Source organism: Chinchilla lanigera, unplaced genomic scaffold (genome assembly GCF_000276665.1).
Source record: "Chinchilla lanigera isolate Chin_1 unplaced genomic scaffold, ChiLan1.0 scaffold00049, whole genome shotgun sequence".
Classification (NCBI taxonomy): domain Eukaryota; kingdom Metazoa; phylum Chordata; class Mammalia; order Rodentia; family Chinchillidae; genus Chinchilla; species Chinchilla lanigera.
The window spans coordinates 3,429,632-3,454,154 of NW_004955450.1; the positions used below are offsets into that span (position 1 = coordinate 3,429,632).

At 54.7% G+C, this 24,523-nt stretch overlaps 1 protein-coding gene across 2 annotated transcripts in view; it reads left to right on the forward strand.

Moving 5' to 3' along the window:
* The first annotated feature begins 3,678 nt into the window (after positions 1-3,678).
* Positions 3,679-24,523, forward strand: part of LOC102014960 (cholesterol side-chain cleavage enzyme, mitochondrial) — a 51,153-nt gene continuing 30,308 nt past the window's right edge. Inside the window, exon 1 of one of the 2 annotated variants that reach the window (XM_013519018.1) lies at positions 3,679-3,718. The gene's annotated coding sequence lies outside the window, so the exon portion shown is untranslated. The remainder of the gene's footprint in view (positions 3,719-24,523) is intronic. The other variant, XM_013519017.1, reaches the window with a different exon arrangement.

Consider the following 24,523-nt stretch of genomic DNA (forward strand, 5'->3'; position numbering starts at 1 on the left):
ACATGACTGTCCCCTGTTAGACAGACAGGGGTGGGTACCAGGGGATGGCGGTCCTGCCTTTTCTCACATACACCATGTGCTCCTTAAGGTGCCAGTGTGGGTGGGACCCAGGTGGTTCTCAGCCTGCGTATGGGAAAGGTTAAGGGGAGGTTTCAGACTCTGAGGTTTTCTCACCTCTATTTCTCTCCTTATTTTTCAGCCCATGTGAGGCCTCCTCAGTGCACACATTGACCACCCTGTGAAGTATCAGTCTCAGAACTTTTGCCTCAGACTTTGGTGGGTGCTCCCCCTCCCCAGCCACCTTGAGAGCCTGGAGCCACCTGGAACTCTTCTGCACCGTGGATGGCCAGGGATGCCAGACCTCTTTCTCACTGGGGCACCTGCAGAGTGTGGGCTTGTTGGCATCCTGGCCTGATGCATCCTTTCCTGAACTCCACCTGCTGTCCACGCACTCCCCCGACACACACCATGGTGTAAACACAGGCAAAGCATGCAAGAAGAGCTGTCTCCCCTGGTTCCTCCGCTCTGTGCCTTTCTGTCATTCTCTTGCTCTGGCTTGTTTTCTGTGTTCACACACATGGAACAATCACACATACACGGACCCAGAGCCCAGGACCAGAACCACTCACCCAGCACTCTCTTTCTCTCTGTGTGTTTGTAGCTCAGGGAAAACCCACATCTGATCCCAGCCTTTCCTGTCCTTACACCTGGGAGCTTGGAGCCTCAGGCTAGGCCCCTCCTGACATCTGGGACTCTAGAGGGGTCACTGGGCCACAGTGACCTGCAGCCAGGACAGTGAGGGGGATGGAGTGGTGGCTCCCTAGGGAAGATGAGACGTGCAGTTAGTGACGTCCCATGCATTTCCCACTCCGGGCTCCTGCCATGATGTTCTTTGACTCACCTGAGAGCTGGGGACCGGGAATGACTGGGCCACAGGAAGTCCCAGAGGGAGGTGGCTGCTGGCAGGACTGTGTGTCCTGCCCATGGGGAGCTGGGGACTGGATGTCCCTGGGGTGTGCAGTTACGGTGACGGTGACGAGGCCTCTGCTCCTATGCCTCCAAGACAATAGGCCGGATGAGGCTGTGCCAGGTGCCCGGGTTTCCTGGGCGGGTGGGTTTCCGGGTGGGTTAGGCTTTCCTGGAAGGCCAAATCTTCCTGGTGTTCTGGGTAGACATGATCCCAGGAAGGAGGGGCAAGCAGGAGGTCCTTTGGGGTCACCAAGGACCTGTTCTGTGCTGTGGTCTGGGCTCAGGAGGCCCCAGAATGTGGCCCCTCTGCCATCCTTGGCACACTGCCACTTGCACTGCCACTTGCCACTGCTCAGGGCAACAGGGCTCTTGATGGCCATGGGAGCCAGGGCTGGGCCAGGAAAGGGTCCTCACCCTGCTGGGCAGGAGCTAAATGCCCTCATGGGCCTGTTCCAGAGCACAGGGGAGATCCACGAAGCCCAGAGAATTGTTTGACATGTGTCACTTCTACCTTCATAGCTGCAGGGAAATCCTGGTACAGCTTTCTCTCTCTCTGTGTCTCTGTGTCTCTCTCTGTCTCTGTCTCTATCTCTCTGTCTTTGTCTGTTTCTCTCTGTCTCCCTCTCTTTGTCTCTCTGTCTCTATCTCTTTCTCTCTCTGCTTTTCTCTCGCCTGTGTCTGTGTCTGTCTCTAGCTTTGTCTCTGTCTCAGCACTGAGGATTGAATCCAGGGCCTTTCCACTGAGCTATAACCCCAGCCCTTTTTTGTTTTTCGTTTTGAGAGAAGGTCTCACTAAATTGCTAAGTTGTACAGGCTGGGCCTGAAGTTGTGATCCTCCTGCCTCAGCTTCCCAGAGTGCTGGAATTACAGACATCCAACACCTCACCCAGCCAGCACTGTTCGTAGTAACAGCAGTGAGCACTTGCCATGTAAGGCCAGGTGTATTGCACACCTGTCTATGACTGTCCTAAAAGTTTTATATGAATTCTGTTAGTATGCCCACTGGGCCTTGGGTTGACACAGTTACTGTCTCCATTTTATAGTTTAAGGGTCTATGGGGAAGAAGGGGTAAGCAGTTTACCTAAGCTAAACTTTGTCCCCAAGCGGCAGGGGCTTGAGACAATCCCACCATTCACAGATCTCTCACTGCTGGATTCTTACGGGTCCTCTGGTTGCTGGACCTGTGGTTAGCAGGAGAGGAGGAGGCTAATGTGTCACTCTGGTGAGACCACTGAGGCCAGCCTTGGGGCAGAGCTAGCCCCACAGACCACGGTCCTCACACGTAGTCTGTTAGATCCTAAGTCTTGGACACAAGAGGAGGGTGACAGGGCCCCTGTCCCAGGACACACAGGACTTGGAAATGGAGATGCCCTCTGCTGATTTGCCTATGGGGGAGCAGAGGCAGCTCACTGGGGGCTGGGGTGGGGATCCACTTGCTCCTTTTGCTGGTTCCCACCAGAACCCTCTCAGTGGTGGAGAGCAGCTGCTGGGGGGTGGGAACCCACATCCTGCCTCATGACAGTAAGGTGAGCACCGGGGCGAGGACCCTGGCGGAAAAATGGGGCTGAGTAAGGCTGAATCAGGTTGACGCCTGCCCACAACCGTCTCTAGATGGAATACTGTGGTCAGGCCCGAGGAAGAATTTCCTACTGCTGGTGCACATGTGGCTGGAGTGTACTTGAAGAGGGCTTGGGGGTGGATGCAGTTGTGGGCTCTCACACCGCATCCTATGCCCAGAGAGACCCTGGAGGTGGGCAGCTGCTGCTGGGAACTGCAGCTGGGACGGCAGGGCTGTTGAGTCCTCTGCGCTCGGGGACACCTGCTCTGAAGCTGGAACACAGGGGAGACTCCTCACCCTATCTTGTGCAGGCTGGGCTGGGAATGTATTGCAGTGGTAGAGGGCTTTGTAGCATGCACAAGTTTCGGGGTTCAATCTCCAGCACCGCAAAAAAAAAGTATTTTTAATCTTAAGACTGAGCTACCTAGGAAACCCAATCTGGAAAAAAACAAAAGGAAAAGAAAAGAGAGATGACAGAAAGGCACAAAAAGATAAGTGGTAAGCAAACCAGTCCCCCAGACAGGTTTGGCTACATGGCTCCCTGGGGGGATTGTTCACCTTTACTGGTTTTTCATTGAGAAAAAGTTTACATAACAAGTCCCACCATTTTAAAGTGTACAATTCACTGATTTTTAGTATATTCACATGGTTTTTAGAATAGCCCAGTGGTTTGCAGTGTATTCATACTCTGTGACCCCTCACCACTCAATATTCTGGAACATTCCGTCATCCAAGAGAAGCCCAGTGCCCACTGGCAGTCACATCTCTTTCCCTATTCTCCTATTAATTTACTTTCTCTCTCTTGGGGTTGTCTCTTCTGGACATTTCACATAAATGGAGTCACACAATGTGTGACCTTTGTGTTTGATTTCTTTCGCTCAGTTTAACGCCCTCAAGGGCCTTCCACGTTAAAACCTGTATTGTACATCACCTCTTTCTGTTGCCGAATAGCACTCTGGTGGATGGCTGGGCCATGTTTTGTTGATGTGCTCATCTGCTGACAGACATTTGGGTCGCTGTCACTTGGGGCTATCACGAAAAATGCTATCTGAATATTTGTGACCAAGTTATTCTGTGATCATGTGACTTCCATTTTTTTTAGAGTAGCACTCTAACTGGGTTGGAATTGCAGAACCGTACAGTAACTCTATGGAACTTTTGTGGGGAACTGAAAGACTGTTTTCCACAGAGGTAATACCATTTGGCACTCCCGCCATCAGTCTCTCCACATCTTTGACAACTCTTGCCATTTTCTGTGCCCCAGCGCTGTGCCCTGGACAGAACCGTCCCACCCTGTAGATCCTGCTCCTTTGGGTTCAGGCCTCACCTCTGGCAGCCGAGCCACGGAGGCTCGGAGGTGAGAATGACTTGCCCAAGGCCACCCTGAGCCACGGCTGAGGGAGGCCTGAAGCCTGGATCTCTGGAGGCCCAGCCTGGTCCTTTGACCCTAAACGGGGCAGGGCCTGGGCAGCAGCAGAGGTAAGGTGTGGGTAAGGTGGAGATGGTGGGAGATAGAGGCCCACGTGGGTAAGAGCCAGGTATGGAAGGTTTCCCAGGCTGAGCAGGTGTGTGGGTGAGGGGGGAGAGACAGGGGCCCCTGGGACCTGCCCTAACCGGTTTCTCCTCCGATACCCAGTTTCAGTTCTGCCTTCCCTGTCTCCTGAGACCCTGCGCTGAGGGCTGGTACAGGGACTCTCAGTCAATTCCTAGGGGGTATGTGGGGCAGTGAGTTGAATGTGGTGCCTGGACGCCTGGCTGGGTCCATTCTGCGTGGGTAGGGCAGAACTCTGCTGGTAGACAGTGCGGGTGGCCTCTCCTGTGTTCGTCCCTCAGAGCCTGCAGCCCCCCTGTAGGCCGTGTCTGGCCCTGAGACCCTGGGGAGCTTTGTTTAGAGGGCTCACGGTTATAGGACCAACTTGAAAAGCGTCACCCTTTACCCACTTTCTCACTGACTCAGGGGGCTCCAGGCAGAGGTGCTGACCATGTCAGGCCATGGGCGAGTGGGCACAGCCATACCCTAGCACCCTGTCCTCACAACCGTGGGAGAGGCCTTGTCCTTTGTCTGGCATGGCCCAGGGCATGGGCAAAGGCAATAGTGGTACCAATGACATGGGGTCACAATCTGACCTGGGTGCTGACTGGTGGACTGGCAGCACCAGGCCCTGCCAGAGCTGAAGGGTCACTTTCCACATGCTATGGACAGCGGGCACAGTGCCCAGCATGTCCCGGTGCAAAGCCTTGGGCTACCCCTGCCTCTGTAGCCTTGTGAGGTGGGGGGGTCCGGGGCTCCTTCCTCATCTCTGCTTTGCTGGAGTTTCTCCAGGGTTGGGGTAGGTGCTTGTGGGGAGGTGGAGGTGCATCTGAGCCTTGATGGCAGAAGCCTGGGTTGCTGCGCATGGGACCCCCTTCCTCTCCTCCCTGGGAGGCTCTGAGGCAGCTCTAGGAGCTGAGAGAATGCTGGGTGCCTCTCTAGCTCACTTGTGCCCCCCGATATCTCTTGTTTCCTAATCTCAGGACCAGTCCATTTGGGCTGGTGGCACCTTTCCCTCTGTTCTCTGCAGCTCCGGGTGGCCACTGCGCAGAAATGTGCAGTGGGGAAAGTCCAGCGATGATGTCTTCAGTAGCCAGCGCCAGTCTCAGGAAGGCTCACTTCCCTATCTGCAGGTCCTGTTGGGGTTCAGAGGCAATTTCCACGTCTTAGTAAGGGGCCTCTGAGGCTAGGCTTTTCCCAGGGGGCTGCCCTCATGCTGCGGTGCTTTGGGGTGGGGATTTTGGCTCTTCTGGGGCTTGTCGTGGCTGAAACCCCCTTACCCCCGGAACTGACTGGCAGCCTTGAGCCATGCCTCTCTCTGCTGCCCCAGCGAGGCCTGTGCAGCTGAGAGAATGGATGTGAGGATGTGTGTGGTCCAGGTCTTTGGAGAGGGTGAGAGCTCAGAGCTCTCTGAAGGCGAACCTGGATGGCATGCATATTGGAGACTCAGGGAGGATGATTTATTTATTTATTTATTTATTTTTTGAGACGAAGTCTAGCTATGTAGTTTAGGCTGACCTTGAATTTGCAGTGATCCTCCTGCCTCAGCCTCCCAAGTAAGCGCTGGGATTACAGGCATGTGCTACCAGGCCTAACCCCAGGAGGGGGCATTCAAAGCCAGTGAGGTGTTGTGTTGGTGCGTGGGTAAGATGAGGCTGGTCAAAGTGATTCTTGAATTCTGTCTTTGTCCAAAAATAGGAGTTAGGCTGGGCATGGTGGCGCACACCTGTAATCCCAGCACTTGGGAGGCTGAGGCAGGAGGATTGCTGTGAGTTTGAGGCCAGCCTGAGCTACAAAGTGAGTTCAAGGTAAACCTGAACTGCATAGTGAGACCCTGTTTCAAAAAAAAAAAAAAGTTAGCTGGGCTGAGAAGGAGCTGGGGGAATTGTGTGGTAAAAGGCAAGGAGGTAGGGAGCAGCCAGCAATTTTTCCTAGGACTGGCTGCAGCCAGTGGGGAGAGGGCAAAAGGCAGAGTGCAGCTGGTGGCTCATGCAGGCTGCCGGGGCTCAGCCATGGAGCAGGAGCTTCCGAGCCAGCGGAGGGGCAGAGTCGCCCCAGCGCAGCCTCTCATACTTCTGCGCAGTACACCTCTCCACTAAGCTGGCCCGGGCTTCCGGCACCTGGACTCCCGCATCCCCTGCCCTGCATCAGATGGCGCTGACTTGGTTGTCTCCATTTGGGTTCACCAGATCTGGGGGCCGTGGAGTAAGACTGGGCCAGGGGCTGGCTCTCCTGGGCCCCCTGCACTCATGTCTGCTGTTCCTCCTAGAGTTCTGGCCACTGTGGCCCAGCTGGGAGAGCACCCTGTGGCCTGGGGAAGCCACCCTTGTCCCACTCTGCCTCCCAGGGGGCCAAGGCCAACGGGGACCTGAGCAGCAAAAGGGAGAAGAGGCTGGGTCTCCCGGAAAGCCCAGGCCACAGCTCTTGGCCTCCCCGACCTGTGTGGACAGAGATTCATAATGTACTGGGGGGGCACGGGGGGTCCTCTCTCTGGCAAACTCGGAGCCTCCCAGCTGGGTCACTAGCGCCTGCACACATGGGCTCAAGTAGGTCAACCTATGGCAGAAAGAGGCCTCTGTCCCATTTTGGCTCAGACCTCAGTTCTTTTTAAAATTTTTTTGGAGGCAGGGTCTCTATGTGCAGTTCAGTCTGGCCTTGAACTCACTATGTAGACCAGACTGGCCTTGAACTTGTAGCAATCCTTTTACCTCAGCCTCCCAAGTGAGTGCTAGGATCATACATGTATGCCACCACTCAGCCTGGGGTCTAGGTCCTGGCCCTGCTGGGGAGCATACTGGGTTGGTGAGGCCATGAAGGCAGCATATCAAAACCTACCTCTGGACCCAGTGCCCTCATGTCTCAGGTACCTTTTGGTTTCCGGTAGAGCCCTGCACAAATATGACAAAAGTTCAGCCATTCCCAGCCATACTCCTGTGACCACAGAAAGCTGGAAACACCCTCTGACCCATCACCATGGTACCAGCTGCAACTATGGCCTTTCCCTCACTGGAATACTACATAACTATAAAAAAGAACATAGAAGGTCTCTGTGTGAGTGTGCAAAAAGCTCTGGGATTTTTGTTAAATCATAAAGAAAGTATCAGTCAGCCAGGGGCAGAGAGAGCAGCTGAGGACCAGCCTGGGGGAGAGGGAACCAGTATGACTTGCTCAGGAGAACGTGGGGCATTCAGAGGGACTAGAATGAAGGGACAGTGTAAGGAAACTGAGACAGAGGAAACCGAAAACTCTCAGAAGATAAGGGATAGATTCCAGCACAGTTGGAGCAAGATCCTACAACGGCAGAGCCATCACACACGTTTAGAATACACTGTATGCATTTTGTTCCTTTCAAACCTTTCAACTTTCAAGCCCAAAGAGAGAGGGGCTAGGATCATTATCCCCACTTCACAAATGTGGACATGGAGCACAGAAAGGTTAAAGAACCAGTGCAACGTCACGCAGCTGGGATATAGCAGAGCCAGAGGAAAAACAGCCAATCTGAGTCTCGAGCCCATTCCTAAACCATCTATTGCTTTATCTTGCATTTTGGAGCCATGACTGGATTGGGATTAGGGTGGCTGGAGGCCAGGGATGGTGAGGAGACCATTACGAAAAACCCATAATAAAGGCTGTTATTAGACAAGATCCAGTGTCAGGTGTGGTGGTGCCTGTCTATAATCCCAGCACTGGGGAGGCTGAGGCAGGAGGATCACTGAGAGTTGGGGCCAGCCTAAGCTATACAGCGAGTTCAAGACCAGCCTGGATTACACAGTGAGACCCCGTCTTAACACCTTCCCCCCTAAAAAAAGGGACAACATCCAGATAAAATGGGACTAGATCTGCTATCCCCAAAATCAGTGAGGGACAGTGGCTTTGGAGATGGGGACTCAGGTATAGAGCTGAAAGATTTTAAGGAGAGGGGTCAACAAAACAGGTATTAGATGAGGTACAGATGCTGTGGAAGAGGGAGAAGCCCAAGACACATTCATTCATTCATTCATTCATTGAGAAGCCCAAGACACGTTCATTCTTTTTTTTTTTTTTTTTTTTTTTTTTTTTTTTTTTTTTTTTTGGTTTTTCTCCGTTACCGGGAACCGAACTCACGACTTTGTGCTTGCCAGGCAGGCGCTTTGCTGCTGAGCTAAATCCCCAGCCCCGACACGTTCATTCTTGAAGCAAGATTTATTGAGGGCCTACTAGGTACCTGGTACTGTGGCAGCCACCAACTCAGACCCATAGCACTGTCCTCATGGGCTCTTGCCTTAGCTGGTGGAGGCAGATGCTAAATAACGAACCAGCAGTTGGCTGGCTATGCCCCAGGCCCTGGGTCCCTCTCCGGGAACTCTCACCCTCTTTAGGGCCTGGCCCAAGTAGCCAGGAAGCAACAGACGAGAATTCAGGTGAAGGGACCTGGATTTGAGTCCTTTTAGGGCCACCAAGATTTCATTGACAGACTGAGTCATCAGAGGAAAACACTTGCCTGGGTGGATCTGCCTATTTCCTCTTCTCAGAATGTCACCGCCACCTTTGTTCACGTCAGAGAAAAGGAACTGACTTGGTGACAGGTTCCTTGTGCATAGGCATCTGCCAGGACCCTCAAGCAGCTTTACAGAGAGGGCGCTGCTCTTGACTCCACTTGATGAGGGTAGCTGAGGCTGGGGAGTGACAGGGACCCACCTGAGGTCACACAGGGTGGCGAGTGTGTTGAGGCTACAGACATGGCACAAGGCGCTATCTGTCCCACACAGAGCTGCCCGCAAGCTGGGTGACCATGCAAATTCCTAACCTCCCCATTTACCTCAGAAGATGGGTTCCTGGTCATGGAGTTCCTGTTTTCGCATGGATGGGTTCCTCTGTCTTTGGTCACAGGCTTCACCCAGGGCCCACAGCACTCTGCGCTTCCTCGTTCTTGCTTTAGAAGTCAAGACATCTTCATTCAAGAGGCCCAGAAAGGGCCATGAGTCCCGGTCCTGTCCCCCGCCAGCTGGACCTGCAGCTCCCTGGAGGCAGGGCTGCATTTTGGGCTTTACCCCCTCTTTCATTTGGGAGCAGATTTACCCAGTCATGGTGCCGAGGGGCTGCTCTGGGGGATGTCCCCAGAGGAGCCCCTCACAGAAGAGGAAGGATGGAGAATGAAAGATGTGGACCCATCTGGCCCCATCAGTCCGCCAAAGAGGCCCCCGAGTGAGCTCCAACCCCAGGGTGCTCCTAAGGCCCTGTCACCAAGGCAAGCCCTGAATCTGGGGCTTAGTTTCCATCTTTGGCACTGTTCTCCTGTGACCTCTCCACCAGGTAGCCCCTGGTTGCAGTCCTCTCCCTGGGAGAGCAGTATCTGCGCCTGCCTGGCTCATTCCTGGGCTCCGAGGAACGCTGGTGGTGGTGGGTGAGGTGCTGCAGGGAGATCATTCAGTCCCGGGGGGTTCCTGGCACGGGTGAGGCCTAGGCGTGCATTTTATCTAATCTCGCTAACAACTTTCCAAAGCAAATTTTATTACCTTCATTTCATAAATGAAGAAGCTTAGACGCAGGGAAGCTCATAAACAGTCGCCCAGGGAGTTGGTAGTGGTGCAGGATTTCAAGCAGGGTGCGTGTGAGGCCCTGAGGAGGGGGCCTACCTGGTGCTGAAGCTTGGCTGGGGGTGAGAAGGGGGGGGGTTCTTTTTTTCCCTAGGGACCAAGGCCTCCACCTTCCCTTTGTAGATGAGAGCAAGGTCATCCTGGGCAAGAGGTGCTAGCACAGGGAATGACACCCCAGCATGGCGGGTGGCCATAGAGAAGAGCCCAGATAAGGGGCCAGAGCGCCCCCAGCTGGACGTGCAGGTGGGTGGATCTCAGGGGCACGCAGCATCACCACCCAGCTCATACGGTCCCAGCCTGCAGGCTCAGTCTCTATGGCTTCTCTGCTTGAAGACGAAGCCTCAGCTCCAGGGCAGCTGCACTCGGGCTGCCCCTGACTTCTCAACACCCAGGACTCAGCCTGCTGGGTCCCTGTGCCCCTCCCCCCAACCACTGGGGACAGGGCCAGCAGCTGTCTGAGTCCCTCATTTGTCATTGTCCCGAGCTTCAGCCATGCTTTCTGCTGCCCAGCAGGGGTCTTACGAGTCCCTTCGCTAGGGCCAGCCGAGGTGGTGGGCTGGCGGCCGGGGCGCCTCCTCTGCTCCTCCCACCACTACCTTTTCTGGTGCAGGGCAGGAGTGAATGTGAACCCCACAAACTGTGTGTCTAGATATTGAAAAACCATGCACCAAGCCAGCAAATTGCTAAGTAGAGTATGTTCTGTCCTCCTATGTGGACAGATATACTTTGGCGACAGCCAAAAGCGGAGTTTCTCTTGGGATTTTGGGCTCCTGGAGTCCAGTGCTGGGTGGGGCAGCAGAGGGAGAGCTGATTCCTGTGCCTCCCTTGGCCCCAAGCTTGGCTGGTGCTCATGGCTGCCCAGGGTACATGCCACGGGCCACCCCTTACCCAGCAGTAACTTCCATGGCTGTCCCTTGGGCAACTGAGACTGTGGAGCGGGCTTGGGCAGGGGGTAGGGAATTCTGGGTCCTGGTTTGCAGAAGGAATGGTGTCTTTGGGTAGATGGGGCTCCTTGGCTAGTGGGCTTTTTGCCTTGTTGAGGGGGTCGTGGCCAGAGGAGGGGTCCAGGGCAGGGGCCCTTCTTGCTTGGGCCTAAGGTGAAGACTGCCCTCAGGGCATGCCCAGGGCTGCTCTAATTTTTTGTTTTTTGAGACAGGGTCTTGCTATGTACTTTAGGCAGCTCTTGCACTCACTATGTAGCTCAGGTTGCCTTTGAACTCAGGTGATCCTCCTGTTTCGGCTTTCTGAGTCCTGGGATCACATGTGTACACCACCTTGCCCAGCTATGAAGTGACTGTCCTTACAGGCCTGCAGCCTCCACCTTCAGGATTCCAGAGCCCCACTGGACCTGGGCGATTGGGCCACCTCGCCGTCCCAGGCCTATAACTGGGGGAGCTTTCTTTCCACCCGCAGACACCAAGGCTGCTGTCCCCTCCCTAGTATGTCTCACTTTCCCCATGCAGAAGAGGGGCAGACACTGGGGCCACCTGTCCCACACCTGTCCCCCGCCTAGCAGCCAGCTCATGGCTCACTCTGTGGCCTTATTGTGTGGACCACACAGTGCTGAGCCCTCCCACGCAACCTGGGTCCTGTGGGCGGCAGCAGCCACTTCAGCTTGGGCTGAAAGTGGGGCACCGAGTCCACTTTCACCAAGCTTTCTTGCTCACTCAGCTGAAAAGCTGAAGCTTCCCCGAGGCACCCAGCCCTCACCCAGCACTGGCAGCTCAGTCCCTGATGCTGTGTGACAGGCCAACGTCAGGGCTCGGCTCCAGTCCTGCCACCTGGCCACCCTGCTACTGGGTGCCCCTGTCCATGGGGCCCAGCATTGGCTTTGAGACCATCAGATGTCCGCTGTGCCCCCACCCTGGTGATGCCCACCTTTGGCCTCAGTGTGGCCCTTTTGGGTTCATCGACTCCTGTCCACCCTGGGGAGGGCAGGGGAGGAACTAGCAGATACTGCTGTTGGGCTGGGCACTTGGTGGCTTTTCCCACTGGAAGACGGTGGATGAGGTGAGTGGGCTCTGAGCTGTGCCCATCTGGGGCCCCTGGCCCTGCCTCTCAGGCACGGAGCTCTCAGGGACAGACGGGTCACGGGGCCAGAGCCCGCTCGGGAGTGGCTCCTGCCGCCGCAGCCCCTTCCCATCTTCTTTGTCTGTGGATGGCTTCATTCTTGCTGTGTCAGCATCTCTCTGTCCCCTGCCAGGCACCGCCGCCATCCTGCAGCCACAGCGGCTCCCCTGGGAGGACGCTGCTGGCGAAGAGATGTGGGGAGGCCCTGGCTGGCCTGGCCTCCGTGGGTTTCCTCAGACAGCTGTCCCCTGCCCACCTGGGTGGTCCCTGTCTTCTCACTGGGATGTTTTAGATGCACCGCCCTCTCTGCTGGCACAGCAGGGACCAGAAATCCCACCCCGCGGCCAGTGAACGGGCCCTAGGATGGGGGACACTGTGACGTATGGGGCACAGTGAACAGTGAGCCCTCCGCTCCTCTACCTGCACCTTCTTGGTGCTCTCCCTCCTCCTCTCAGCCCTGGAGCCCCCCAGCCTCCCAAGAAGCCCTCTGGATTGGACAGAGCTCCCAGCTGTGTCTCAGAGAAGGACCAATAACAGGTTCTTGCTCTGAGTGGAGACCAAGAGGACCAGCCTAGGACCCTTATGATCACAGCCCACTACTCTCTAGCTCAGCGCAGATCCTGCAAGAGGTGAGGAGCTCACAGGCCTCCAGGGCCCCTGTTGCTCAGGCCTATGACCTGTGCCTCAGAAGCCCATCTGAGAAATGGGGGATGTCGCCTCCTCTGCCAGACGTGGTCTCTATCCCTTCCTGCCCATTTTCCTGATGGAACAGCTGGACCGCATCCTGTTCAAAAGCCCGCCGCCCTCGGGAAGGGCACAGGAAGCAACTGAGGATCTGACCTCCTGTCTGTGTCCGTCTGGCCCGTCTGGAGACTGCACAGGACCAGGGGGAGCGGGTGGGAGATGGTGCTGCAAGGGGAAGGCCACAGCCCCTCTGGGGGCAGCTGCCCTCCATTCTGCTGGGAACTGGGGTCCCAGTTGGAGGGCAGTTCTGCTGACACACCAGGTGCCTACCTCCCCACTGGAGGCTGCCCACTCTGATAGCACATACTGAGGGATTTTCAGGGGAAAAATAAGGGACACCAGGGCTCGGGGACACCTGGATCTAGGGGCTGTGAGAAGGCAGATTTGGGGCTGGAGCCAGGCGAGGGCCGGAAGCGCACGAAGGACCAGCTCCCGGTGTGCTTCCAGTAGCTTCCTCTCCAGGGAGCACCCTTTTCCAGCGAGCTCACCACCTGGTAGCCCATCCCCCTGTTGCAGGAGCAACTGAGGTGAGGCAGAGACTCTGAAAAGCATAAAGGTGGGATTATTATGAGTGAGCAGGAGTCAGATTTGACTTGCTAATTAGCTCCCTAAAAATAGAGACGTTTATTATAGCATGGGGAGAACCCTAAGCCAGAGTCGGCGCCTTGGATTCTCGGCACAGCTCTGCGGCAGCTTTGCTGTGTGACCTTGGGCTGGGACCCTGACATCTCTGGGCATCTGGTTTCTAGGAGGAGACTGGATGGTCTCAGAGGGCCATAGGGCAGCTGGATACAAAGTCAGGGAGGCTCACCCTCCTCTGAGGCTGGCTTTCTTGGAATCACTGGGTCAGAGGTGGCGCTGAGGCTGTCCTTACATCTATCAGCCAATTTACAGTGGTCTCGAGCCTTGCCTTGACTTGGGGTGTGTACTCGGCCCACCACAGTCCTGACCGTTAGCAGGGTCTGAGAGATGCAAATGAAAAGGATCAGACAGGACCCGGGGGCGGGCAGGTGGGGACCTATCTGGTGCTCTGCACTGTGCCCGAGGCCACAGAGACAATGTGACAAACTCAGTCAGGTCCCAGTCCCTGCCTCGCTGGGGGTGGCAACTGCAGAAGCTGCGTGGTGCCAGGAGCATGTGTATGGGGATTGGACTCCGAGGGGGTCACGGTGGGTGGGTTGGAATCTGAAGGACGAGCAGGTGCTAACCAGGCAAAGAAGAGCGGAGGAGAATACCAGGCTAGAGGAAGAGCAGGAGCAAAGGCCCTGGGGTGGGGAGGGCGAGGCAGGAAAGCCGGTGGCTGCAAGAGGTGGAGGAGGGAGTGGTCTCCCATGGTGACTCCGCTGTGGTCCAGGCTGGGACAATGGTGGCTGAAACCTGGTGGTGATGTCAACGGGGTGTGGCAGGAGCACGGGGTATGGATCAGTGTGAGGTGGCAGGAGGGGTCAGTCACAGAGGCTGATTCACAGAGACACCACCTGCCTTCCTGTCTAGTTTCTGCTGGCCCTGGGAGGAAGTGTCCCTCTGCTGGTCCCTGAGTCACCGTGCCCTCTCCACCCCCACACATGTCCCCTCTCCATGTTGCTCTCCTTTACCCTCAGGATTTCTGCTGTGACTACAGCCCAGATGTCTGTCTGTCGTCTGGATGGCGGAGCCCATCAACCTGTGAGAGCGGAAGTGTTGAGGCGAGGCCTCCTGCCCTGGTGGCGGCTTTCCCATGGACAGTGCCTGGGCTCGGGAACACGGTAGCATCAAGGGGATCCCTCAGAGGCCATCTGGCTCATGTGCCGCAGGGAACTGGCCAGGTTGGGGACCAAGGGCCACAGCTGTCAGAGCAGTGCCTCATGGAGCTTCTATTCACTGGGCATTTATTTACCTCTATTCACTGGGCATTTATTTGTTTTTTTAAAGAGAAGGTGTCACTAGGCAGGTCAGGATTGCCTTGAACTTGTGGTGATCCTCCTGCCTCAGCCTCCTGAGTGCTGGGATTATAGAGGTATAACACCATGCCTGGCTTACTTTTTTTTTATTTCTTGGAGGAGGCATGTTTTGGGGAGTGCTTCTGGCCTGGGGGCCCCCAGTATTGCTTACCCCTTTGATCTTGCATTACCTGTCGCCCTGGGACTTTGACAGGAGAAGCTGGGTTGCTGGGACTTGAAGAGGGCATTCAGTCACAGCCCCAGGTCTACCACTTGCCATTGGGAAGTGTCTTAGAGTGGCTGGGGGGTCACTCGGTGTTTGCCCCCCGGGCAGGTGAGATGCCCTGCACCTGGGTCGCTCCTGGGGCCTGGAGTGGCTCATTACCCGTGGAAGCCCTTCTCACCCTCCCTACATCCACCCCTACCCTCTGTCCTGGGGCAACATCTCTCTCCTTTCCCTGGGACAACAGTAGGAATATCTACCCGTGTCCCATGGCAGCTGGCCATCCTCCTGCCCCTAGAGCGTGACTTCAGCAAGGGACACTCAGCACAGGGACCTCTGGGATTTCCTCCTTGGACCCAGCTTCCTTTGCAGGACAACTTCCCACTGTGCGGGGCTGTGGCCAGGACACCCTTTTTCTCCTTCCCTTTCCTACTGGACTGAGCACAGTTCTAGAATGTTCTCTCAGTGGGCGGCCTGAGGGGCAGGGAGGAAGGACTCAGGGCAGAACGAATGAGCATCAGCACAGGCTGAAATCTCCCTGCCCATCCCGTGCCCCTGGCCTTAGTCTGCCTTGGGACCTTGGCATAACTGGCGGGGAGGTGGCGGGAGCCTGGAGGCCTCCTCCCCCTGGCAGCATCGCCCCCTGCTGGCCACCCAATGGGGCCTGGAAGTTTCACCTGTCGGTGTCCTTGTTCCTGAGTGGCTCAGCCCTCAGCCAGCTGCTGGGCCCTGGGGCTGGTCGATTGGCTTCCCCCAGTGTGAGACAGGGCGCACCCTGAGCCAGGTTCTGGCTTGGCCCCTGGCAGGCTGAGTGGCCTTCGGTGAATCTCTCTTCCTGCCCAGGCCTTAATTTCCCAATCTGCGCAGTGAGCGGGTTTCTCCCAGATTTCAGATGGGGCCAGCTCTTTGCCTCCACTCACCCAACTCTAGCTTCCCTGTCCTCTGCCTAGAGCTTGGCACCTCCCAGCTCCAGGCACCCCTGCCTGCCCGTCACCTCTCCGGGCCCCTCCTGCCTTGGCCTGCATATGCCTGGCTGCCCGTGGAGATCCCAGGCCTCCTTCTTGGTGCTGGCTGCCCTAGCTGACAGGGTGGGCTGAGGAGCAGCCCCAACCTCCCTCCCACGAGACATCAGCCATCAGGAGCTGGCTGCCAGTGGGTATGAGATGGGACCGCATCTGTGACATGGGATAAAGACACCCACATCCTGGAGCTGTTACAATGAAACAACTAATGTCAGGTTGCAAAGGAGCTTTGTGGACAGCCCCTGTGTGTCAGAGGAGGCAGCGGTGATGTCCTGAGGTGGTGGCTGGGATTTGGACATAGAAGGATGGGACTTGGGCATCCTGAGGAGGAGCAGGGGGTACAGATTTGAAGATTTAGAGACTGGATGGAGGGGTTGGGGTGGGGACAGGAGAAGCTAGTGGCGTTGGATTTGGGCTCAGGACTGCAAAGGGCTCTGGGCCGTGGTAGGGAGAGAGAGGAGGTGTGGTCTGGGGCTTGGTGCCCCTGGAATGAGTGTGGGTCCTGCGGTGCTAGGTGCAGGGAGGCGTCTCCAGATGGAGGCTTCTTCTTGGGTCCTGAGCTCCCCACCACTGTGTAAGTCAGGGCCGATGGCCCCCCTAGAGGTGGGGGCTCTGCATGGGGATGGGGACATCGCCTCTTGCACTTTGCCCTGAATCATGCTACTAAACCATGGTCTCCCCAGTGCTCTGAGAGTCACCTTCTGTGTAGATGGAAGCCTCACGCCTGGGTAGAGGATCCGGGTTCTCCTTCTCCAGGGCTCACGTTCCTCTTTGTGGGTCTTCTCAGCTCCCTGCAGCCCACGTCCAGTCCGGCCAGGCCCTCTGGGCTGGCAAGGAGGGAGCCACGGAGAGGGGGCACCGCACCTACAGCCCTCCTATGCCTTCCCGCGGCCTGGGGACTGGCTCTGAGTGGGTCCCCCTGGCAGACCGGCTGGCTGGGGAGGGGGCTCTGAGACGTTCCCTTAGACACATAATTGGAATTGCTCGGTGTGGTAATTAGGAGAGGCAGCGGAGTGCTCTGGAAATGACTGTAATTATAGTTACGCCAGGAGTTTCGGGATCACCTGGTGGAGGGGGAGGGCAGGAGAGGAAGGTTTGATCGTGGAGGGCCTGCTGGGGGCCGATGCCCACCACGAGCTTCACTCCCACTCCCGAGCCCTTCTGCAGACGTGGAGGGCTCTGGATGCCCCCGGACACCATATGGTTCTGGAGCCCAATTTGACAGAGGGGAGAAGAGGGAGAAGGGAGGGGACTTGGCTCAAGCAGCAGAGACATCAACAGCCGTCCCCTCAGCCAGATGGACCCACTTGTTAGGGCCTGGCCCATGCCAAGCACTGTCTCCTCTCCTGGTCCTCTCCAACACCCCCTTCAACCTGGGACCTCCTCTCCCTACTGCTGGGGTGCTCGTCCTCCTCCTCCTCCTGCAGGAAGCCTGGGGAGGGTCAGCTCTTCCTCAGGTCCTCTGTGGCCCCAAGTGCCTCTCTCTGTCCCCCGCTGACACCTCGGCCTGGGTGGCCTGCCTCCCTCGGCCAGGGAGGACCTCACTCCCTTCGCAGGGGAGGGCTAGAGCCTGCCCGGCACTGCTGGCTACATTTGTGGGGATCTTGTGAGCTGGTTGTTAAACTCAGTCATTATTAATAATTAAACCACACACACTTGCAATTAAATACATTTTGTTAAAAAAAGTTTCGGGCATGCTCGAAACTCATCATTTTCTAATTTAGCAGGTTTTATTATGGTCTATGCTCAGGTCATTGGTGTCTGCACTATCTGGTGGTGGAGACACTGCGGGGTGTGAACTCGCCGGCTTTTAGCAACATCGTGTAAGTGGCTTCATTCCTGCCATGGTAGGAAAGTTACACCATGGCAAAGGCTAGGTCTTCACCCCAGTTGAGGCTGGGTGTTGAGCATTTGTATGGGATTCATGTCCACCCTTTGTCCCCCTCCATGTTCCTGGCTTCAGCTGTGTCTGTGGGCCCTGGGATGGTGGGGAGCCGCTTTCCCAGGCCAGGGTGCAGGGGCCCCAGAGAGCCAGGCAGTTGTGGGCGGCCTTGGCAGGGATCACAGACAGCAGGGCCCCGAGGAGGTTCTGCCTTTTCCTGTCCCAAATGGTCCGGGCAGAGTGCCACCTTCCGGCATCCTCCCTCCCTGCCTGGTCGCAGCAGGAGGGGCAGGTGGGAAGGGTGCAGGGCTGGGCCAGCTTCCGAGAGAGGCAGCTGGTGGGTAAACCTGCAGTATGAGGGTACAGGCCCCGGGCCTCAGAATTACCCAGCACCAACGTCAGTCACGCCGATGTTGGGAGCTCTGCCTTGAAGAGGCGTGGGAGGCACATGGGCACACAACTCCAGGGGACCCTTTAGCCTCAAATTAAGAAGTCCTGAAAAAAAAAAAAAAAAAAAAAAAAGAAGTCCTGGTCTCGCCATCCTCTTAACTAACCTGGCAGGGCGAATTAACAGGGACTGTTTCTCATTTTTCTGCTGCCCTCTAGTGGACCCAGCAGTGCCATCCTGCGAGGATACAGGGAACTTGGTGTATTCATATAAGGCGGTTCTTCCTTTTGACTTCAAAAAAGTTTGCTATTGAAGGAAGCCTGGTGGCCGACTTTTGAATAGATTGAAACAACTTGTTTTTTTCTTTTCTGCCCCAAGAAAGACTCTCCCGTGGGTTGCATTTGTTTCCTTGAAGCAGCACTTTGCTGTACTGAAAGGGCAACAAGGGGGTAATTTTTCTTCTTGACACAGACAATTGACTTTTTTTTTTTTTTTGAGACAGGTTCTCGCTATACAGTGCAGGCTAGTCTTGAACTCACTATGTATTCCAGGGTGGTCCACCTGCCTCAGCCTGAGTGATGGGGTTGCAGGAGTGTGCCATCATGCCTGGCATAGGGTGATGACCTGAAACCTTACACACATTTCTGTAAACACTCTTACCCACTGCTGATGACATGCATTGCCCTCCCCAACGCGGGGATAACCGGTCAGTGTCCTTGAATTCTCACCTGCTCTCTGTCCTGTACCTTGATGTGAACGCTGGGTAACACTAAGACTTTGCCTGGTGCACAGAATGCTTTAGTCCATCATTGTGCAGCTTCGACAGCATACTTGAGATTGGGCACAGAACAAAGGTAATTTCCTACGGTTTTGGAGGGGCCTGCATCCAGCAAGGGGCTTCTTGTGCATCACCCACGGCAGGGGTGGGAGGGTAAGGGAGAGGTGTGAGGGGACAGGAGGGGCCGAACCTGCTTTTACAACAAACCCAATGCTCTCCAGATACATCAACCATTGCATGGCTCTGTCTTGGGGCCTCGTACATAACAGGTGCTCAGTGCACATCCATGGAATGACTCGTGCACACCTTGCTGGGAGGTGTGGTCCCTGAGAGAGGTGAACGACAGCCACAGAGTGTAGGGGCCCTGGGCAGGGTACTGGTAGGCAAAGCTCTGTGACCGGGACCCTGGAGACATGAGATTGCCAGGAGCATGGTGGGACTGAAAAAGGGCTGGAGCCCTCCTTGGCTGCGCTGGGGGTGGTCAGCGGGAGCTGGGGGAGGAGCAAAAGATCCTGGATTCAGATGGTCCCAGGCCACAATCTGGGGAACTGAGTTCTGGGAGGAGGAAGGTTATGCAGAAGGGTGCATAGCTTGTTGTCCAAGGATGCCCGGAGCTTGGTCCCCATACGTACCTGTGCCTAGATCCCTGGTTGCGCTGCCTCAAGAGGATGCGCTGCACCTGCGCCAGGTCCCCTGTCTTTCCAGGCTTCTACTCAGCAGAGCATATCGCGCTCAGCCCCGCCCACCACCTGCCACGCCCCCTCGCCAGCCAATCCGAGAACCCCAGCAACCCCCGAACCAATCAGACGCCTCCAGACCCGAGCCCCGCCCCCTGCACCTGCAGCTCGGCCCCGGAAGCGCGATCTGTTGAGCCCTCTCCTTGTAGCGCTTTGCCTGGAAAGATCCGCTGTGACAGTGGAGCGAACTTAGCCCTGTCCTGGTTCTCTGACCGCCCCCTCGCTGGCTCGAGCTCAGCATCCGGGGGGCTTGGGCTGCTGGGTCCCCTCTGGGTCATTTAACCCTGGGGAAGACCATGTAGATCGATACGTCCACTCTGGACCGGGTCGGCTGTCCCGTTTGCCGTTCTGGCCTCATCGCGGGACCCTGACCCAGCTCAGCTTCCTGCGTCCCCGCCCTCAGGAGCCTACCTGGTCTTCAGGCCGGTAGCCGAGTCCAGTGCTGTCGCCGTGGGCTTTGGCTCCACCTAGTGGCGCGATATTTAATTGCAGAGGCACCCTTAGAGGCTGAGGCTGGCAGGCAGTGGGCACCCCAGCATCTCATAGACACAAGCAGGGACAAACTGGCACTTCTATTTCTCAGCCCCTTCATCAGCCTAGTCCTGCGGAGAGGTTGGAGAACAATGCACAGAAGTCTAGTGTCAGCTTTTCATGTCACCCCTGTACCTGGGGGGTGCAGAAGCCTCTCGCGTCTGCTTGCATGAGGCCACCTGCCTGGAGCATAGAGGCTACGACCCCAAAGCAAGTGCAAGCAATTGTTCTATGGCTAGCTATGAAAACCAGGCAAAGGCAGGTGTGGGTGCTTGCCTGTAGTCCTAGCACTTGGAAGGCTGAGGCAGGAGGATTGCTGCAAATTCAAGGCCAGCCTGGGTGACATTTAAACTACATAGCAAGACCCTGTCTTGAGAAAACAAACAAACAAAATAAACAAACAGAAAAAAATCCCAAAGCATGTGACCCCTTCCCCTCCACCCCTGTGCTCAAATCCTGAGAGTAACTTGCCCAGGCCTCTGTCCCCTGAGCAACTCCAGCCACCAGCTGTAGTAAGGGAGTCTTTTCTCAGATGACCTGACCCAACATTGTCTCTGCACTGCCCTGTGTCTCTGCACTGCCCTGCCTCATCCTCCTTTTGTGTCTCTGCACTGCCCTGCCTCATCCTCCTTTTGTGTCTCTGCAGTGCCCTGCCTCATCTTCCTTTACTCTCCATCTCTGCAGCCTCCAAGGTGGATGATGGCCTAGGTATGCACATGTGTAAGCAGACATGGGCCATGCATGGAGGAGGGAAGCCCTGTGTCCCCGGTTCTTACACGCTGCCTGCTGAGGAGCTACCGCTCAGGGACTCCTAGGACCCATGTGAGCATGACAGCTGGTAAAAAGGATTGGCTCTAAAATAAGAACACTGTGGAAAGGAAATCAATAAATCCATCATCCAGTGTCCAACTGTAACATTGTATCAACCTCATTAATTGTTAAATTTAGTAGTCATAAAAATTTCAAGACACTTGAAAGAATGTGTGGGCTCGTTTTTTTCCCTCAGTTTTTGAGAATTCCCAATTGCATCTGAAAGCAGTTACTCCCAGCCAAGTGGTTTTGAGAGAAAAATTATAACTATCGTTTTTCAAAAAACTTCAGAGCTAATTTTTAATATCTTAATGTTGCAGTGTTGTGGAGGGAAGCTGCCAAAAATAAAATCCAGGGGTTCCTGAGGTGCTTGTCTGCTGTCTCCTGGTGAGGAAGTCACATGGTGAGGGCCGGTTGTAGGGTGGGGACCCAGAAAGAGGGGTACAGTTGTTCTGGTGGGTTCCGGAGGGGGTACATGTCTTCTCTGAGTCCTGCAGGGAGTGCTCTGGGTTGCATTCCCCTCTCAAGTTGAGGTGGGGTTCCTGGGACTTAGCGGGGTAAGGAGGTGCTGCACACGTTTGGATGGAAGATGTTCCCCCCAAAGCCTGGTGTGTTCAGAGGTGGGGCTCTCAGAGTGTAATAGGATCAGAAAGGTTCTAACTGCATAGGTGGATAAAGCCATTAACAGATTCATCATTACACAGCATTACTGGGAGACGATGGAGATTTGGGAGGTGGGCCCTAGTTGAAGAGAGTGCGTCATGGGGGTGTGACTTAGGGAATATATCTGGTCCCCAGCCCCTTTCTCCCTGGCTCTCTCACCCTCTGCTCCCTGACTTCTGTGTTTTGTCTTTTTGTTTTGTTTTCCAGTACCGGGAATTGAACTCACAACCTTGCACTTGCCAGGCAGGCACTGTGCCACTGAGCTAAATCCCCAGCCCCTTGTCTTTTTTTTTTTTTTTTGAGACAGGGTCTCGCTATGCAGTTCAGGCTAGCCTTGAACTCACTTTGTAGCCCAGGTTGGTCTCGAACTCGCAATGATCCTCCTGCCTCAGCCTCCCGAGTGCTGGAGTTACAGGTGTGCGCCACCACGCCCGGCTTCCCTGACTTCTGTGAAGTCAGCTGATTTCCTCTGCCAAACCCTTAAGCTATGATGTTTCTGCCTCACTGAAGGCCTACATGCAATGGAGCTGGCCGACTCTGGACGGAGCCCTCTGAAACTGAGCCTCAGTCAATCACAGGAACTTTGTCACAGCGATGGAAAGCCGGCTAATATGAAGGGGAAACTGAGTGAGGATTGGGGTCCAGGCTTGGGATCATCCCATGGGAAGCTCATGTGCATGATTTCTTGTAGGAGGGCTCAGGTGGTTGAGGTCCCATCTGGGAGCACTGCATGGCTGAGGGCTCTGAGCCCTTGGCTTTATGAAAATGAAAGGAAAAATCTAGCCAGGTGTGGTGGTGCATGCCTGTAATCCCACACTTGGGAGGCTGAGGCAGGAAGATCACCATGAGTTTGAGGCCAATCTGGACTATATAGTGACACTCGGTCTCAAAAAAAAAAACTAAATAAATAAAGGAAAAGTCATGAGAGAAAGTTCACAAAGGAAGTAGCAGGCGCTTGGAAAGCAGGATTTGTGCCTGCCTCCTGCTGCTCCTGGGGGCTGTGAACTCAGCTCACCTCTGACTCTGACTGCAGCCTTCTTGTGCCTGGGGCTGGAGGTGGCATCAAAGGTTACCTAGGTTGCCCATGTTGTAGGACATTTGTGAGCAGCAGAATGCGTTCTTTGTTTTGTGTTGTCGCATAGACCTTGTCACTGGCATCTGTCCTCTGCTCAAGCAATTTTTAATGCTTCATAATAAATTGGCAGTTTATTCATATAAGCTCCTCGTTTCCTTGTCTTCTTTGGAGCCCTGATTTACAGCTCTCTGAGGCTGTGTTTCCCCAGCTGCAATTCCTGAGACCCCCAATGAGGTCCTTTTCCTCTTGCAGTTTCTGAGTTTGAATGGATCGAGAGCATCCAAGTCTTGTCTTCTCTGTTCCTGTCACTGCTTTACTCCTGCCCCTAAGGTTTTGCCAACTGCATGCTGGCCAGAAGGAATAGCCAAAGTCTTTTTAAAGGAAACACTCCCAGCTGGGCACAGTGGCGAAGGACAAACAAATATCCCCCTCCCCCCAAACAAAACAGCAATGACAACAAAATAGTCTCCAAAGTGGGAGTCCCTTTCCTTCAGGACACGGAGTGTCCAGCCTTCTTAAATTCTTGTGATATAATTGCTAACCTGGTGTTATGGTTTGTGTCTGGATGTCCCCCCAAAGCCTCATGAGGTCATGGAGGGCAGCTGAATCTAAAGTTTGTGATTGATTCATGGTCTAATGCTGGGATTAAGGGTGTGAGTGCTACCTCTGCCTTAGGGTGGGTAGCCTGCATATAGTATAAGGGAAAAGAAGCTTGCTGTCCCCTCCTCTCTTGTGGCTTTTGGTATCTTCTGCTGCCATGAATGATTTTCCTTCTGCAATATGCCACACCCCCCTTAGAAACAGCTGATTATGGACTGAAACCTCTATAAACTGTGAACTCAATAAACCTTTCCTCCTTTAACCTTGAATGTCAGGTAATTTGCCTCAGTAATGAGAGAATAGTAACTAAGACAGAATTTGGTAACAGGAGTGGGGTCATTGCTGTGACTGTACCTGACTATGTGGTTCAGAAACCTTTGGGAATGGCTTATGGGAGGAGTTTGGAATGATTTCGAGATGCTGAAATGAAAGAGCTGGAATGCCTTAGGCTGTTCTGTATGGGAGATTCTGGTCAGAGTTCAGAAGGCCAGAAAGCCAGTAAAGACCAGGCTCAGGAGGTTTGTGATGGAAAGAAAGACTATATTGGCTGTTGGACTCCAGATGATGTGTGTTATGGCATGACAAAAAGTTTGTTTGCATTTTGTTCATGTCCAGAGACTTGGTCTGAGACCAAGATTAAGGGCAGAGGACTAATTAATCTGACCAAAGAAAGTTCAAGGGCAGTCTAATATTGAGACAGTGGCATGGCTACTTTTAGACAGATTTATGTTGAGAATCAAGAGAAAAGAACCCAGCAGAATGATTTAAAACATTGTGAGTTTGGCCAGAAAGAAGTTCTAGAAAAGCTGTGGACTGTAACAATAGAGCAGAGGAGATCTTGATTGCTGAGAAGGAAAAGGAAAATAAAAAATATGACCTAAGGGCATCACAAGAAGTAGCAGGAGTCCACCTTTTGCAGCCTCAAAATTGCAAAAGTGGAAGACTTTGCTTTGAGAAGAAAGCCTCAGAGCACCATGTTCCAGAATGGTGGGAGAATAGAGAATTTGTTCCTTAAAACTGGATTTAGAGTGCCCAGTTATCCAGACACTGAACCCCTGCAGCCAAAAGAGAGGAAATCCTGGCTACTGCTCTGGCCGGCAGCAGAGCTTGGCATCATCCATGTGGCACTGGTTTTAGGTGCATGCAGAATGGTAGAATTGTGCATTCAGGGAGGCTTACACCCAGATTTCAGAAGACCTGGGAGCCCAGGCAGTGTGCCCTTGAGAGGGCAGTGTGTGAAGCTGTGAGTGTAAAGCCAAAGGTGCAGTGAAGACCCCAGAATTTGGAAAAGCCAGGAGTATGGATTATCTAAGAAAAGCTGCAAGGAGGGAGCAAAGCAGGCCCAAGAAAAAAAGCCATGGGGGTTAGGGCCAGGGATTTAGCTCAGAGGCACATCACCTGCCTGACAAGTGTAAGGTTGTGAGTTTTTTTTTTTTTTTTTTTTTTT